We start from the raw sequence: 8176 nt of genomic DNA on the forward strand, positions 1-8176 counted from the left end.
AGCTTCTAATTAAAGGTAAAATTATAAGTTTAAGCAAAATTATTTCCAAATTTAGAAATGGATCATTATTTTTGGAACGAACCAAAACGGAAATAGGTTCCCATAAACTGGAATGGAGGGAGTATTAAAGAATATAGAATGATAGGAGAGTATTACACGATATCATAGCAGTGCTGCATCAAGGATTCACAACTAACAAAGGAACTAAATAATGCCCACAGAATTTAAACATTCTTAATATCTAGAACACATTAAGATATACAGAAGAAAAAATATTTGACACTGCAAGAGTTAAAGACACTAACCAGTAGCAAAATTAGACAAGCAAAAGAACAAGGATTTAGAATATTGGAAATAAGAACCCCAAATCTCCGATGCTTCAGAGTTCACACGAGCCTCGTAAGGGCCCCGAGCAGTGCTTGCACCGGAGGAGGTTGAAATATTATGGCCTTGGCTTTCAACCAGCCAAAGAGCCAAGTGTTTCAAAGAAGATGAACGAGAGAAGAACATATATTGAGTGCAATAACTGTGACAACTTAGGTCCGGCCAGAGGGGAATTGGGGAGGGGTTTATATAGTAGTAGAAATTAAACACCCAAACAAGGAAAAATAACCAGTCAAACACGAGAACGGAAAGAATATCACATGAAATCAAAAATCAGTGAGGAAAAGGGAAAATCTCAAACTCTAATTGACATAAATCAAAGATTGGTCGAAGATCTTGGTGAACCGGACCTTACAGCCTTGCTACAAACGTATATAGACGAAATATCGTTTGGATCTCAACGATTGAAGCTGATTTCACATGATTTGAAGCTTGGTACTTGACGAAAATGGGCAAGTACTAAGTAATACCATAATCGTGTAAGTAACAATGAAGTAGCGCGTAAAAGGTAAGAAAATCACAGAAGGAATCCATGGTTCGATCGAATTTGGAGAAGATTTAGAAAGGCGGCTAGGGTTTCTGAGGGAAAAGGGGGAGAGTGTTTAGAGGCGACTACTGAAGGAATGGGGATTAGGGTTTGGGGTTGGGTAATTAAGAGTGAGGGGTTAATCGTGGGTGTTGATCTCTTAAGATCAACAACCAGAATTTTAAAGAAGGCGAGGCGGGTCATTTCAAACAGGTCATGCCCGAATTTTAAAGGGGTCGTTTGATTGGGCTACTGAAGAGGAGAGTGAATGAGCTAAGTGTTTGGGCCAAAATTGATCCAAAAATTAGCCTAAAAATTGGGCTAGTTTTTAAATAGGAGATTAAAAGGGAAATAATTTAATAAAAATAGTTAAATAAATATATAAAAAATGCTATTTATGAAACTTAATACTTTAAAACAATAGTAGAAGATTATAAAAATTTAGAAACTTATTTTGACCTTAAATAAACTGACAAATGCAATAAATTACAAAATACAAGCCATTATTACAAGATTGTGTAAAAATAGCCTAATGATACCAATATAACTATATAAAATGAAGTAAAAATATTTGAAACATATATATGGATGCAAATAATAATTTTAGATGATTAAGTCATCACAAAATAATTTGAAGGAGTAATTAATAAATATTCAAGTAATTTAAACGTAAGAAAATTAATTTTAAAGCTTTAAAAATTATGAAAAATTATAGAAAATGCTTGTATAGATCTTGTAAGTTAAATAGTGAAGCAGAATGACATTTATATGCTATTTGAAAAAATATGAGGGAAAAATTGAGTATCAACATTAATGACGGTTGAAAGTAATTTAATTAGTGAAACTAACAACAAGTCAATGAACTCAAAATTGAAGGTTCATATGTCAGCTTTAGAAAAATTCGTATCGCGATAGACCTGATTGTCATTTTTCAATTGAGGTTATTTTGATGGATGAAAATGTTATGCTTTTAAACTTTAGATTTCTATTTTACATTGTTTACATATGTGTTAGTATATTACAGTAATCTATAGAATAACTTAGTCATGTAACTAATTGAGTATTGGAAAGTCTCTTATCCAAAGGGGGAAAAAAGCAGATAACTTCTAGTCTGTTAGTTTTCTGTTTCGCTGATCATTAGGAAAGTTGTGCATATTATTGCCTCTACTTTAAAACAAATTTTTATATAGATACTAGAGGAGGGATGGCCCATGCTGAGCATGAGCCCAACCTGAATTACAAAAATAATTTCCTTAATTTTATTTCTCTAGTTATTTTGTAAAGATTATTTATATTAATTTAAATAATATATTTAAAGATAAAAAATTTATACGCATCTTTATTTAATAAAAATATTATTTTTTCGAGTTAACCATCTGATTTTAAACTTATTTTGTTGGAATTAAACATCAGCGAAAAAGATATAAAAAGGTTTCAAATATTTCATTAGATTGCTTTTTTTTTTTTTTATGTTTGTTTTTCCCTCATTTTCTAATTTAAAATTTACAATAAATATTTTTAGTAAAATAATAAGTAGTCTTGTTGGTAACACAAAAAATTCATAGGCAACACATATTGATAATTTCTTAATGAGTTAAATGTAAGAGAAAAAAAGGCCCTAATTTATTTAAACCTCATCAATTTGTGAATAGCTAAATAATTTTCACTTTTTTCGTTGATAATTCATTTGCTAATAGTTTTAAATAAGATGAGATATCCTCTTCTAGCATAAGAAAATTATGTGTTACATTAAAAGTGGACCTGAAAATATAAAAATAAATATTTCTAAAAGAATACCAGCTCTACTCTTTCTTTTTAGAGACTTTTCTTATTAAGTGCTTGAATTAAAGACAATTATTTGAGCAATTACACCTTAAATATTTACTTGACCTTCAAAATAATCATGAAAAGTAGTAAAGTTATTATAGTTTGAATAGTAATATCGTGAGTTCTAATTTGAACCCATATTATTTTCTAATCAGATTACTCTTTTCTTATATAATATATATTCCAAAAACATAAATTTACTACTAATATTCTATTTTCATTTTCTTTTTTCACATGAATTAGCGTTATTGGATTTTCTTTTTTTATTTTTCCTAATACTGCAGTACTATGCTATTTTATGAATTTTTAGTATATTCTCTATTATTATTACTCCATTATTTTGTGTTTCCAATTAAATGAAAGGTTGAAATATAATTGTGTTGCAATGTCGCCAAAAGGAAAAACTCAAGCCCAAATATAATAAGGTGGACCTTTGTGAAAACCAGCAACGAACCTTTGAGTAGAAATGACACCAGGTAGTCACTTTTAAACATCCAAACTTAAATTTGGACGTCAGGACTTAATGTCCTGAATTTTTGAGCCGCTAATTTGAAATTCAGGACTAAGAGTCCTAAATTTATGAACCGCTAATTTTAAATTCAGGACATAAGATTCAAACTTTTGGACACAATTCTTAAACTTTAGGCGATGTCCTGAAGCTTAAACGAATTGGTTAATCTTTAAATACATTGTAAACTGTAAATATATTTTAAACAACAGGCTTAAAAATGGCTACCGGTGCACTTCGCGCAACCTTTGGTAGCTGAAAAAAGATAAGAACTGTTTGATAAAGCTATCGATTTATTTTCAATTTAACTTTAAAAACTATTATTTTCTCAAAAACTCATTTTTCTGAAGTAAAAGAAATTTTTTGAATGCAAAATAAAAGTTGTGCCTAGTGTAAATAAAAGACAACTTTTACTGAATAAGTAATTTTTTTTCACCAAATACACAATTATTGCTCGTCAGTTTCTACTTAATGGAGTTCATCTTGATCACTTATTTTGGAATATATGAATGCTAAATTGGTAATGAAACAAACCTTGTAAAAGAAGCCACTGCCCCCCCATCATTTTTCATTTGAAAGCTTAAATTCCAATTACAAGTGATGGCAAAAACTTAGTCTTTGGCTCATTGATATCTTCCAAAAAGCGATCTAGTATTATTAAGGTGATCTCACAAGCTCTAAAGTCATGAAAGGTGCATCATGGGTTATAAGAATAACAATACTCGCTTGCTTTTTAACTGTTAACAAAAAACAAAAAAAATACTTGCTTGCATTTGTGCATTTATCATTCTTCAGAAGGATTCAGAATGCAGTGTGAGTCCTTCAGCAATCAATAGTTTTTTCGTGAGCATTGGGAGTTAGCACAAAGTCTTGAGCTCCTCACAGAGAACTAAACATCTAGGTATGAATCATAAAGGTAAAATCAGAGGTCCTTCGTTGGAAGCCACAGGCTGAGTGCTGAACACCTTAGAAATTTTCTTAGTCAACCTTGTATCATTTCTCAGTGGATTGTTGAGCGATCTCATTGTACTTCCCAGATAGTAAGCATCTGTTGGATCAACTGCTTGAGTAACTTTAAGAATAATGGGAATTCAGCTAAGAGAGAGCCAAGCTGATGTTGCGTAAAGTTGTCTTTATTTGCAACAAAAGATTAGAGCTAAATGAACAAGAACGTAAAATGCATTACAAAGTACATATTACATAAACAACAATTGCTTCTTTTTTATGCAGAGAGGTCAAGCCACAAGCAAAACATACAAATGTGCATACTAAAATTTAGCAGCAGCCTTATTCCGCGGTCAATTTTCCATACTGCAATGATTGAATTCCACAGGTTTAACATCTTGTACTAGTAGATTTGCAGGTCATCCCATGGTGTTGGTGCAGAACGGCAAAGCAAGCATCTTAGAATTAGAAGGAAAAATAATGAAAAAGGATTAAGCTCACCCATTTAGACATATCTTGTTCGTCAAATAATTATGATTGGGAAAGTATACTTAGGGTAACTGGATCCTGAGTGCCGTCGAGGCTTATGAACCAATTATAATGTCAACTATATCTCATAACTTTCAATACATTTGTATATTCTGAAAGTATACGTAGATGACAGTAAGAGAGATTTGATAGTTTGAGGCATGATCGGAAGAGTAACTGAGGTCATTCAAGAATGCTAAATGTAAAAAAAGAAAAGAAACTTGCTCTCTTTAGTACCTGTTTTGGATAGCTCTTCTTTCTCAAAGTTGACAAATCTTTCAGACTGCTGTCCTAGAATATACCAGCTTTTGTCATTTATGAATGAGCTTTCTAGAAAAAGGAAAAAGAATTATAATTGAGCATCTTTATCATTAAGGAGGAACAAACCTCCTCTGCATAACTCAAACACGACAAATCAACATTCGCAGATTGTGTCCATCCATAATCAATGAACTTAATGCCGTGGATGCATTGTTTGTGTCCTTACCTGGAGAGCTAATATTTTCTTAATTGTGTCTGGATCTGCATGTGGTTGCACATCAACATTTGATATTATTGGTATTCTAGGAGTTCTGATCTCTGTTGCACCAGAGCAGCTTCTAGTCTTGAGACAGCTGGATTCATAAAACTTAGCTAGACGTACCTGGAACAATCAAAATCCAATGTTAAGATGCGAACAACATTGGCAATTGGCAGCCAAAACAACAGCGTTTGAAGAGAAAGAAAATACCATCATTAGAGCTTTGAATCATTTTGCTTTTGCTTCTACCACTTCCACTCCTTTAAGACCTCCGGAGACTGCATAATTTCCCTGTAAAAATATACAATGTCAACAACAAAACTGGAAAATGCTTAGCCAGGTGCAGTATTGCAAAATGTATAATAAATATGGTATTAGTCTGGTTATAGAGCATTTGAAAAAACTTACTGGGCACAAGAAATTTGCAATCTGAACTTTGTTGGCTTCATCAACTTCCTCATTAGCTGAATCACACAGTTTGTGGACCTTCTCGAAGTCCAGTCCAATTACTGGTTATAGAGCCAACTTCCTCAAATGCTCTGGTTATAGAGCATTTGAAAAAACTCACTGGGCACAAGAAATTTGCAATCTGAACTTTGTTGGCTTCATCAACTTCCTCATTAGCTGCATCACACAGTTTGTGGACCTTCTCGGAGTCTAATCCAATTATACTAACCATTGCACTTTTTGCAGCTTCAGTAGCATCCTGAAGGAAAGGGAAATAGTAGATATTTTAGAGTTTCATGCAAGCTATATATTTTTTTTTATCATTGGATTGTTGAACATTACCTAGCTTCTCCTCTTAGCTTGACCAGCTTAAGCCCATCGAGTTAATAGATCAATGGGGACAATAATGAAATTTAAGCACTTACATTTTAAAGATTGATAAATACTGAATGATAAGAAAGTAACATCTAATACATACACAACTCCTAATATATGTGTCTCCATAAGGTTATGCAAGGCAGGAACCTGCAAGCTCCTGCAAACGCCAGAGCAATGTATTCGCCAAAGCTTAGACCACATGTGACATCAACTGAATTAATTATTTCCTGATCACCAGCACTTTTGACATCGGCTGCAACAGAGCGAGCAACTGCAGAAGCCTAGAACACGAATCACAATCTTACGAATAGACTCATCAATCTGCAATCAAATCAAATAGTGAGCAATCTGATGAAAGAGGCAGAGCAATTTAATAGTATATTTTTAATAACTGACAAAGCATATTTAACTACAAGAAATATGACTACAAAATTTTATAGTACCAGTTGGTACCAAATCACATACTATTTTCACAAAAAGTGAAAGCCGTTACATATCAATTTTCCTTCTTGTTGGTCATCTTTGTTGTACCAATTTCGGGATAAGGCACACAGTACATAAGATCTTTAAAATTCTATTGATTTGGATCACTGAATGACGAAAAGTTAGTTCAAGTCTATTCTTTCGACCGTGCAAATACGCAAACAGATATAGACATATAGCAGAACAAGTAATATCATATTTGCCATAATGGAAGATATGTTTACCTCCATCAAAATACGTGTATTAGTGATAGCTTAATAACTCTATATATCTGCTGAGGTACAGGAAGCTAACTTTGCTGATGAAACAGTAGAAAATTCTTCCACATTCCATGGGTTTGTTGTTCTATCGCCAAACCAGATATCATATCACATGTTAAAGAATCAGTGACTAATTTTGCAACAAGAACTACACTATCAGATTTCAGTCTGCATCACCCGTATCTATAAGTTATACAAATACATGTACAGGGTTGCCTCTGGATGAGGGCTCTACATTCATTAATTTATCAATACCTCTTATAAACCCAAGCTTCAACATTAAAAACTTGATCCCTGAAAGATTTGGAAGCCAATAATGTCCTTCAAACCATACGGAGCCCCATGAAGAGGACCTATAAAGAATAGAATCAAATAAATGTTTCCCTTTGAGCAAATTCAAAGAAAGCTAATTGTATATGAAGTTTTCTAATTAAGATAAAAAAAACCAATAGGATTCATTTCTTAGAATAAAGTGAAAAGTACTGGAATAATGGAGGATGTTGAGAATAGGTAAAATGCTAATAGTAGCAAGGGTATACAAGAAAGGAAGAGGCCAAGCGGAAGAGAGGAAGGATGAATATCACCCAAATATTTGCATTTTGAAAGCAGTTGATCGGCTTCTTTTGCTTGTTGATATGCTAATTCTTCAGTAATTTTGATAATGGATTCAAGGACAGGACCATACCTCTGAAGCTCCGGAATTGCACATCATTTTGAGAATTAAATTATTCAATAACAAATAAAGCCGATTACATGAAGGAAAGCATTCACCATACCTTTTTAATCTGTCCAAAAATATTTCTGTTAGTGCGCTAATGTAATTAATTTTTCCTTTAAAAGTTGCCCAAGTTCGACAATTTGATATAACATGTCATGTACTCAATTAATAAAATTTAAAATGGCATACATTAGTACAATATAGTTACTTAGTTAATATCTCCTATAAGTTAAAAGGACTGATTTCATTAGTCTTATGTTTTAGGACAGCATAAGCAAAATAACTGTACAGATTTTTACTACTGGTGTAAAGGAATCACAACATTTCAAAAGAGAGCAATTAGAGCATGTAATACTAATAAAGAGGGCTTCAGCGAGACAATAGAGACCACTGTTATAAATTAATGGGAATGTAGACAACTGATCAGCTGAGTAAAATTCTGTACCAGTAACTCTCTTGGTTTTGGCTAATAGGATTGGAAGTTACAGATTCCATGTATTTGTAGTACCTTTGCTTGCTCATTAATTTCAAACTTTGATCTATATCACTCAATGGTGCTTTGCTTGAGCATAAGCAATACGACATATCAGTTCTTGGCTGTTGGGATGTTGCTCCGAACTGTCATCGAAATAGGATGTCACGACCCCGGTTC

General features: G+C 32.8%; 1 long non-coding RNA gene across 1 annotated transcript; it reads right to left on the reverse strand.

Annotated features, from left to right (window-relative positions):
- Positions 1-4022: 4022 nt before the first annotated feature.
- On the reverse strand, positions 4023-7508 carry LOC107760772 (uncharacterized). Its single transcript, XR_012696962.1, has 6 exons — positions 7062-7508; positions 5647-6384; positions 5449-5529; positions 5206-5361; positions 4956-5048; positions 4023-4648 (listed from the first exon to the last, which is right to left on the reverse strand). It is a non-coding gene; the product is annotated as an uncharacterized LOC107760772 (long non-coding RNA).
- Between the last annotated feature and the right edge of the window lie 668 nt (positions 7509-8176).

The sequence above is a fragment of the Nicotiana tabacum genome, chromosome 11 (genome assembly GCF_000715075.1).
Source record: "Nicotiana tabacum cultivar K326 chromosome 11, ASM71507v2, whole genome shotgun sequence".
Taxonomy (NCBI): Eukaryota; Viridiplantae; Streptophyta; class Magnoliopsida; order Solanales; family Solanaceae; genus Nicotiana; species Nicotiana tabacum.